The sequence below is a fragment of the Agelaius phoeniceus genome, chromosome 13, assembly GCF_051311805.1.
Source record: "Agelaius phoeniceus isolate bAgePho1 chromosome 13, bAgePho1.hap1, whole genome shotgun sequence".
NCBI classification, from domain to species: domain Eukaryota; kingdom Metazoa; phylum Chordata; class Aves; order Passeriformes; family Icteridae; genus Agelaius; species Agelaius phoeniceus.
Window position 1 is genome coordinate 14,121,213 of NC_135277.1, and position 8,439 is coordinate 14,129,651.

Genomic DNA, 8,439 nt, shown 5'->3' on the forward strand with positions numbered 1-8,439 from the left:
CAACCTAACTGCCAATGTGATTCCTGCGTGTTCTGGCCACTGATTTGTCGCGCTTTAGGAAATGAACAATTGATCTGTTTGTTATTGGAAGTATTCCAGAAGTGCAATACTAATGTTTTAATTTTTTACCAAAGTATCTCTTCTTATGATTTATTAGGCTGTACTTGTACCAGGTAATGGAAGATGTTACCTCTTAGTTCCCTTTCATTCATTTTCTGTAGGAAACGCTTGAAGTTATTTTGTCAACAACAGATGTTAAACTCCTACTAAATCTTCAAATGAGGCAGAATTTAAGTACCTATAAATTGAAGTCACAACAGTCCTCTTAATCTGTCTCTTCATTCAGAAATTACATATAGATAAAAATGAAAAAATGAATGCTTGTTTTATTCAACAAATTTTTGTTGAACAACCTTTTGTGCAAATTAAGTTCTGAATCCTAGAAGATTTGTTACACTATTCTCTTTTTTTTTTTCCAAAATGTACTTGGAAGTGCATTTCAAAATTACCTGAAGTACTACTTTCATTAATAGTTATCAGTTGACAAAGGGTAAAATCTATGTATTTAAAAGTAGACATGCACAGAAGCCTTAAAGCACACTTTGGACTGGTAATTGCATGCATGTCTTAGTTATGTTATGCTGCTGTTGCAGTTGATGCCAAGGTTTTTATTAAAAGAACAATCTTAAATAAGACAATATATTTTTGATTATGCTGTCTTTTGTGACAACATTTTTATTAGCATTAAATATATGATTGACTTTGAGGTTCATAGATAAATGCTAGCTTAACTATAGACTACAGAAACAATTTTGTGGGTGTATGGAAAACAATTTATTTTCACATAAACTTGAATTCAGCACTGCAGCAAAATTTTAATCAGGGCTGTCAGGTTTGCTGTGGTAAACTGTTGTACAAATACACCCAAAACACTGTGTGGGTTCCAGTATTACTGAAGGCAAGCTCAGTGTGCCTCATTTCTGGAAGGAAGATGAGAGGAATAACAAACACAGCACCTGCACTGGTTTTTAGGGATTTCTTGACATACCTAAACCTCAGTGCTTGTTGGTTGAAGTCATGGGGATATTAAAGCTTTGCACTTAACTTATCCCCTCCCCAAATAAAAAGCAACCAAGAGAGCCAAAAGTGACCTTACCTGGATTCTCAGCCATCCTCCTGCCTTAAGGTTCACTAAACTATTATAAAAACAACCTCAAAGGATGTTTGCATAACCTGTTCTTAAAGCCTTAAACACAGATTCCACTCATTCCTCAGGCCGTCTAGTCTAGTCCTTAACTCTCCTTTTTCCAATGTCTGGATTAAATACCTTTTGCTGCAGTTTAGCTGATTTATTCCAAGTGAATATGGACAATGTTCTCTTTTTGCAGCACTTTTTTGCACAAATTGAGACTTTTACCATATTTTTGTTCAGTCTTTCTTTTGGGTTGATTTTTATTAAAAGCACAAATTATTTCTTTTCTTTTAATCAGTTCTGAAACACGAGACTTTTTGTGGCTATACCCCTCTAGCTCCCACCCAATCCTTTCACAACTTCCCAAAGTTGCCTTGGTGGCAGTTCTGATCCCAGCAGAGTGGATGCCTTCTCCAACCTCATGAACTTGCTGTGTTCTGCTTGTGATCCACTCTGCCCACTGGTGTCTTTTCTGCAAGTTCATGACAACAATTGTTCTTCTCTGTGCAGTTGGTTTCTTGCTGAGTGTTTGTAGAATCATCATCCCCCTGTTGCAATGATTTCAAACTCTACTCTTGCTTCTCCTCTTTGCAGCACCTTCCAGCCAGGGGTAAGTGTGGTCTCTAAGCCTTTTGCAAAGAGATTACCATATGGAAGTGTACAAAGAATTTTGTTTGATGGAAATCTAGTATTTTTCCATTTTGATATTATTTTGTATAAACTGTTGATAGTGATCCTCTAAGTACAACCAGTTTTGCATCAAATTGGTGGACTTTGTGTCCAGATCAAATCTCCATATCTTTCTTGAGAAAATGTCAATGAAACAGAAGAGCCTTGCTGAAGTGAACATCTTCAATTTATTTATGTTTGTAGAACCAGACATAGAAAAATAGGTTGGTTTGATATACTGTTATGAACAAATCACATTGGTTAGTATTTATAATTTTGTTATTTTTCAGGTATCTAAAAATATTTTTGCATTCACCTGGGAATTTTAATCAAGTTGACTGGATTCTAATTTCCTGTTTGTTTGATTGTTATGTTGCTTTATTTTTTTCCTAAAGAAAAACACTGAGTCCTTTACTAGTCTCTTGAAACATCTGCCAGTTTTCAAAATAAGTGTTATTTTCTACCATTAGGTTCTGAAATTTGTGGAAAGGATTGATTAGGAAATGGTAATAGACTTCCAAAGGGGAGAAATGCTTGGCCCATATATTAGTATTTAAACAAGTACAGACTTGTGCTCCTGTAAATTGGTTTTTGTCTGCTTTGTATGTGAGACAGCTGGAAGCTGTGAATATCCTTAGATTTGTCACATTTTCCCCTGGGCTTTGTTCCTTGGTGGGGCTTTTCTGTGTAGATTATCCCAGTCCCAGCTTCTGAGCCCAGTCCATTCCCAGCCTGACACTGAAGCACAATGCAGGAGCAAACACCAGCTTTCTCATCTCTTTCATGGCTTGATGAGGTTGGAACCTGCATTTTTAAATTAATTAAAACTGCAGTATTAGTGTGTTTGGGTTCTGTAAAAATAAGGGGATATTCAATGTTTTTAAACATAGAGAAGTGGTTCTTGCCTCTTCTGTAAGGAAGCCTGGCAAGAGCATTCAGCTAGAATCAACAGGCTGTCCCAGTTTCCTTCTCTTCACACAGCCACCCATTTGTCCATCTCCCCTTCTCAAAAAATGAGATGTTGGTTCAGGAAAAGGGGAGGGCTTTGGGGTGCTGGAAGGTCACCTCCAAGTACAGCCTACAGTCAAACAGAACCCTGTCTCACTTGAAACACATTTCTCTTTTATTGCAAAGATCTGTGTACTTCTCTGCTTAACATATTGCTTCTTTTAAAACTGACTTTTGCAGTCTGTGTTTTTACTCTTAACTTTAATTAACAACAACTCTAACAAACTTTTCTTTGTTTGCTTCTGAAATCCAAGTTTCTGGTACAGATTTTTGGAGCTGCTTTGGGGGCTGACTACATGAAAGCTAGTTATTACAGGAATATATGATGCAGTGACTCAGTTCCTTTTTCAGTCTAATCCTTTTAAAAGTGAGGCTAGGCTGATACTGGTCTAACTGAAATAGCAGGAAGGATCCTTTTTCCTTTGAAAGACACTGAGTCTTGTCCCAGTTCTCATGTTACATTGACTGGTTGCTACAATTTTAAACTGCACTATTTTTCTGGACTGCAGACAGAGCAAGAGTAACTATTTGGGAGATTTCAGTGAATGCCTGACAATAGATACACTTTGAGATAAAAACCACTGATAATTTGATATGTATCACTGCTATAAAAAAGTAGCATTTTCCACTCTGAATGTATAGTTTTCTTTTTGATGTATTATTGATGTATTGCATGATGAGCAGTCAGAGGAGGTTGTAAAAATGAATTTCTGATCTCTCAGTTGCTCTCATTATAATTCTTCTAGAGAACAGCAAGGAAAAGAACATAAATCCAATTGTAAATCAAACACAAATATCTTATATTTTACCACTGAAACCATACATACAGGCTAGGAAATGGCTATTGAATTTCTTCGTGCAAAGTCAGATCATTAAATGCAGGATGCTTTTGTTTGTTTTAAACCTAATTGCTCTAAAAATAGCCACTGATGCATCATTAAAACACAAAAATATATTTGGCCCCATTATTGTACAAGCACTGAAAGAATAAATAGGAATATCTCATGATCTTTCTACTAAGAGCTTGGTGACATACTTGTTTTTGAACAGGAAAATGAACTATTAAAAATACTGTCAACAAACTAGCTATTTCCAAGTAATTATATGCACCACACCTTCTTAATTATATGGCAACTTAAATACTTAAGCTATCAGATAATCTCAGAAAGATACTGTGGGACCTTAGTAGGGATTTGCATAATTTCTGAAGTCATGTGTTGTGAAAGTGCTGTTTCTAGGCTTACAGAGCCTCATCAGGCTGTACAACATGAAATCAAACCAGTGACTGGTGGGTCATTTCTATATCAACATTATATATATATAATATATATAATGCAGGGTATTTTGTTTTTCCATATATCTTAAAAATAATTTACCTGAGTGGTGCATGTTATCTTCCAGAGCTTTTGAAAACTCTTTGATTAATCCCATTTGAAAATTTCCATCAGAAATACATAGCACAGACAACCATCAAATTTTATTTCTGATTCTGCAAATGATCATTCTTTTCTTGTTTCCTAGTAGCAATTTTTCATAATATAAATATTTCAAGATTTTTTATGTTTTCCCTATTTCTCCAGTTTTCACTGTTAAGATCTTCATCTGGGCTAATTTGAGCTGTGACTATTTATCGTCCAAGTACCAATCCCAAAGTTTTTGTGACCCAACACAGAAATGTTTCTGTATTATCTGGTTTTCTGTATCACAACATATTTCAAGGGGCTTTACATTTTATTAATATTACTAATAATTGTAAGTTGACTTAACTTGTACAAATATTTAAATGTACGCTTGAGTGTGGTCATGTTCAGTCTACAGAAGTTCATCTGATGTATGTGCCAAGGATGGCCCAGTGAATACCCTGGGGTAAGGGTCAGCTCCCCAGCAGTGACAGAGCCACACTCCTGGCTGTGAGGGACAGAGCCACACTCCTGGCTGTGAGGGACAGCTCCCCCAGCAGTGACAGAGCCACACTCCTGGCTGTGAGGGACAGAGCCACACTCCTGGCTGTGGCAGCTCCCCAGCAGTGACAGAGCCACACTCCTGGCTACAGGCAGAGTTTTAGAGGTGAGCACCGTCCATCCTGTCCTGGCCACCGCCAGGTTTCAGCCAGCAGGGCCCAGAGCAGAGCCAGCCCTCAGTGTGAGTGCAGCTCAGGCCTTGGCCCCGTGCCCGTGGGGCTGTTCCAGAAGCTGCTGCTCAGCCCTGGAAAAAGCTGTGCCTTGCTTTCATTCTGGGCCAGCAAACTGCTCCAGCAGCCCTGCACTGAGCTGTGTCCAAGACAAAAGCTCTGCACAGAGCTGTGTCCCAAAAAAAGGAACCTGCTGCAGGTACCTCAGGATAAGGGGGTTACTTTTTTTTTTGTCTTTTTGCCAAAAATGTAAAGTGCAATCTCCTACTGGCTGACATGTTTTGATCTGGGATAAAATCGTTTCTTCTCCATGTCTTTAGTTCTGCCAGGCCCTGGGGTGTGCATATAAATGGTTTTGTTCAGCTGTAGTTAGAAGAAGTTGAAGAGTTCAGTATGAACTGATGATACCATAGCCTGAAAGCCATTGTGAAATTTGCATTAGTGATTTAGAATTATTCCATTTAATCTTATGGTTTTCTGTACCTAAGAAGTGTTTAAAGGAGAATGTTTTGGTTTGCTCCAAGGGATCAATAACCTAATTTCAAGACAACTGTCTGTCTCTGTAAGACACTAAGATAATGGCAGGAAAAATTTCCATGAAAGGGCACAGATAGAAGGTTGGATTTTCAAAAATAGTGAATCATTCTGGGCACTGAAGTATTTTCTACATCACCTTTCTTTAAAAACTACATTAATAACCAGTCAATAATGGACAAACTAATTTTTATCAAGAGTTTGTTTAAAGGTGACTGGCCCACAAATTACTAAATTCTTGTCAGCTGGTGGTCCATATTGAAATAGGTGTTAGGAAGTCTTAGCCAATAAAGATCGTAGAAATTCGGCCTTTATGTTACAGAAAGTTCTACAGATTTATACACAGTCAGAACATTTACAGATCACTTGGCCACTGTGACTCCTCACTGGGAGAAAATCAAGACTGACTGCATTTGCTTTTTGACTTGTGAACTGGAAACTTTGGCCACCTGTTTGGTTGGTTTTTTTTTAAAGATCTTTTGTCTCTCAGTTGGTGAGCAGAGTGACTCTACATTTTCTCTACCAAGAACTACCTTTCTGTCACCTTTGACACAAGAGTTCAAACCAATTATTACGTAAATAGGTAAATATGTAAGTCATTGGTGTGGATTTTTATTGGTATCAGTCTCTGATCAGCTTATTCACAGTGCTCCTCTGTCTCATTTCTTAAACTAATCCAGCCAAATTTTTATTAGCTTCCTCTCATATTATCTATACTGTGTTTTCTTGAGTGTCCCACTAAGATTGGAGTTCATCTTCCTTGGATTCATATTTAAAAAAAGCTGCATAAAGTAGTTGCAAGACTACATCAGGAATAATTTTTTCAGTAGCACTGAAACTTCTCTCTCTGAAAATTATTTAGACTAAATTATTATACAGACATGTTTGCTTTTTCATGTCTACAAAATGTTGTTGACTGATGGTCATTTACTTAATTACATTGGTAATTGAAGTTCGCATCCAACTGCCTTTTATCTGACAAATACCCAAAACTTTTGGTCATTAACATTCAAGTGCACATTCTTTGTATTTGATGTTTTTTTCCCTTTGCTTCTATTATGATTCACTTCTTCCCATATATTGTCTTGATTGTTTTTTCCCCAGCTGATTTTTAGTAAAGTATTCCAACTTTGGATCTAATGCTTAATGGAAAATATTAAAATTGCTTACACAGTCAAGCCACTAGTGACCTCCATGGAATGATATGTCCTTCCTCCCACTGTCTGTTGCTGTCTTCACATTTTCCCCAGTTTCATTGGTTATTATCTGTGGCTGAAATTAGTTGGATGTGACATGACTTAAAAAAAAGAAAACTACCCAACACCACAAGAAATATGTAGAGAAAGGTAGACAGTTAGTGCTGGAAAACCTGTGGTATTGTCTTTATTGCAAACTGAAATTAATTGTTGCTTTGCTCATGGAACCACATGAAATAACCTGTGATCCTTTTTTCCACCTTCATTCTGTGTGGGTCTCACTTCTTCCTGTGTTCTCATTTCACACATAAAGCTGAAAAAGTCTTTATTTCCATATCATTTATGTGCTATAGCACTTTTTGCATTTTGTACACTTATGAGTCTAATTTCCATGTTGCTTTATCCACTTTTGCTTTAAGGAAATTCTGTTCAGAAACTCATGCAATTAATAGTGTCAACATGCATTTTTCCCCAGTGACCGTGTCTTTTGTGTCTTTTGTAATGATGCATGCAGGTTGTTTAGCTCCTCCAAAACACGTAGGAACTGCTGTGTGCTGATGACTCTCTGGTGCAGTGCGTTCTGAGTAAGATCTTTAACTATTTGTAGACCAGACTGTACTTTTCTGCTCCAAAGCCTCGGGTTAATGTAGCTGTTGGTCACTGACAGTATAAGACCCTGTTCTATCCAGTGTTTCAGTCTGGAGCTGCAATGTGTACCCTGACATTGATGAAAGGTCATCTCTGGCAGAGATATCCTGGCAGTTGCAAACTCAGCAAACACTGAGGCTTGCTGCTGTATGAGAGCTTTCCCAAAGCTCTGCTGTCCTGTGACACACGGCCACTGTACAGGACAGGTTCCTCACCCTTTGTGTGCACACCACTAATGGAGAGGGGGAAGGCTCACCTCAGCCCGAGTCACTGACTGCACTGTGCAGTAAAGGCAAATGCATTCCTATTTCTAAAGAGCTGGGATGGAGAGTTGGGATTTGTTGGCATGTCTTCACAGCTGTCACTGGCTGCAGGACAGGCAGCCGTGAGATAGATACTGTGGTGTCAAGGGCAGACACAGCGCTGGGCAGAGAAGGAAAGGCTTTTAGACCAGTCCTAGAAGGGACATCACAGAAAGGGTCGGGTTGGAGGGAATCACAGTGGGTCCCCCTTTAATCTGACCTCTCCCTGCTCAAGCCGGGTCATCCAAGAGGCCACGCACAGGATTGCATCCAGCTGTGGGGTACCTGGGCAGCCTGATCCAGCGCTCGCTCGCTGCACAGTGAAGTTCTTTCTCAGGTCGGGTGGAACTTTCTGTGCATGTTTCTGCCCATTGCCTTGTGTCCCCTTCCCCGGCACCACCGAGCACAGCCCGGTCCATGCTCTGACACCACCGCTTTACGTATTTACACACAACCGCGTACATGCAGCAGCAGCGAAGGCAGCCTGGGCCGTGCCCGCGAACCCATCCCGAGCAGCCCGGTGCCCTCGGGAGCCCGGTGCCCTCGGGAGCCCGGTGCCCTCGGGAGCCCGGTGCCCTCGGGAGCCCGGTGCCCTCGGGAGCCCGGTGCCCTCGGGAGCCCGGTGCCCTCGGGAGCCCGCCCTGCCCCCGGCCCGTCCCCCCCGCAGCCTGCGCTGTGGCGGCGCCGCCGCCCGGCAGGGGGCGCGGCAGGAGGCGGGGCGCGCGCCGGCGCGGCTGCGCTTTGCGGGCGGCTGTAAAG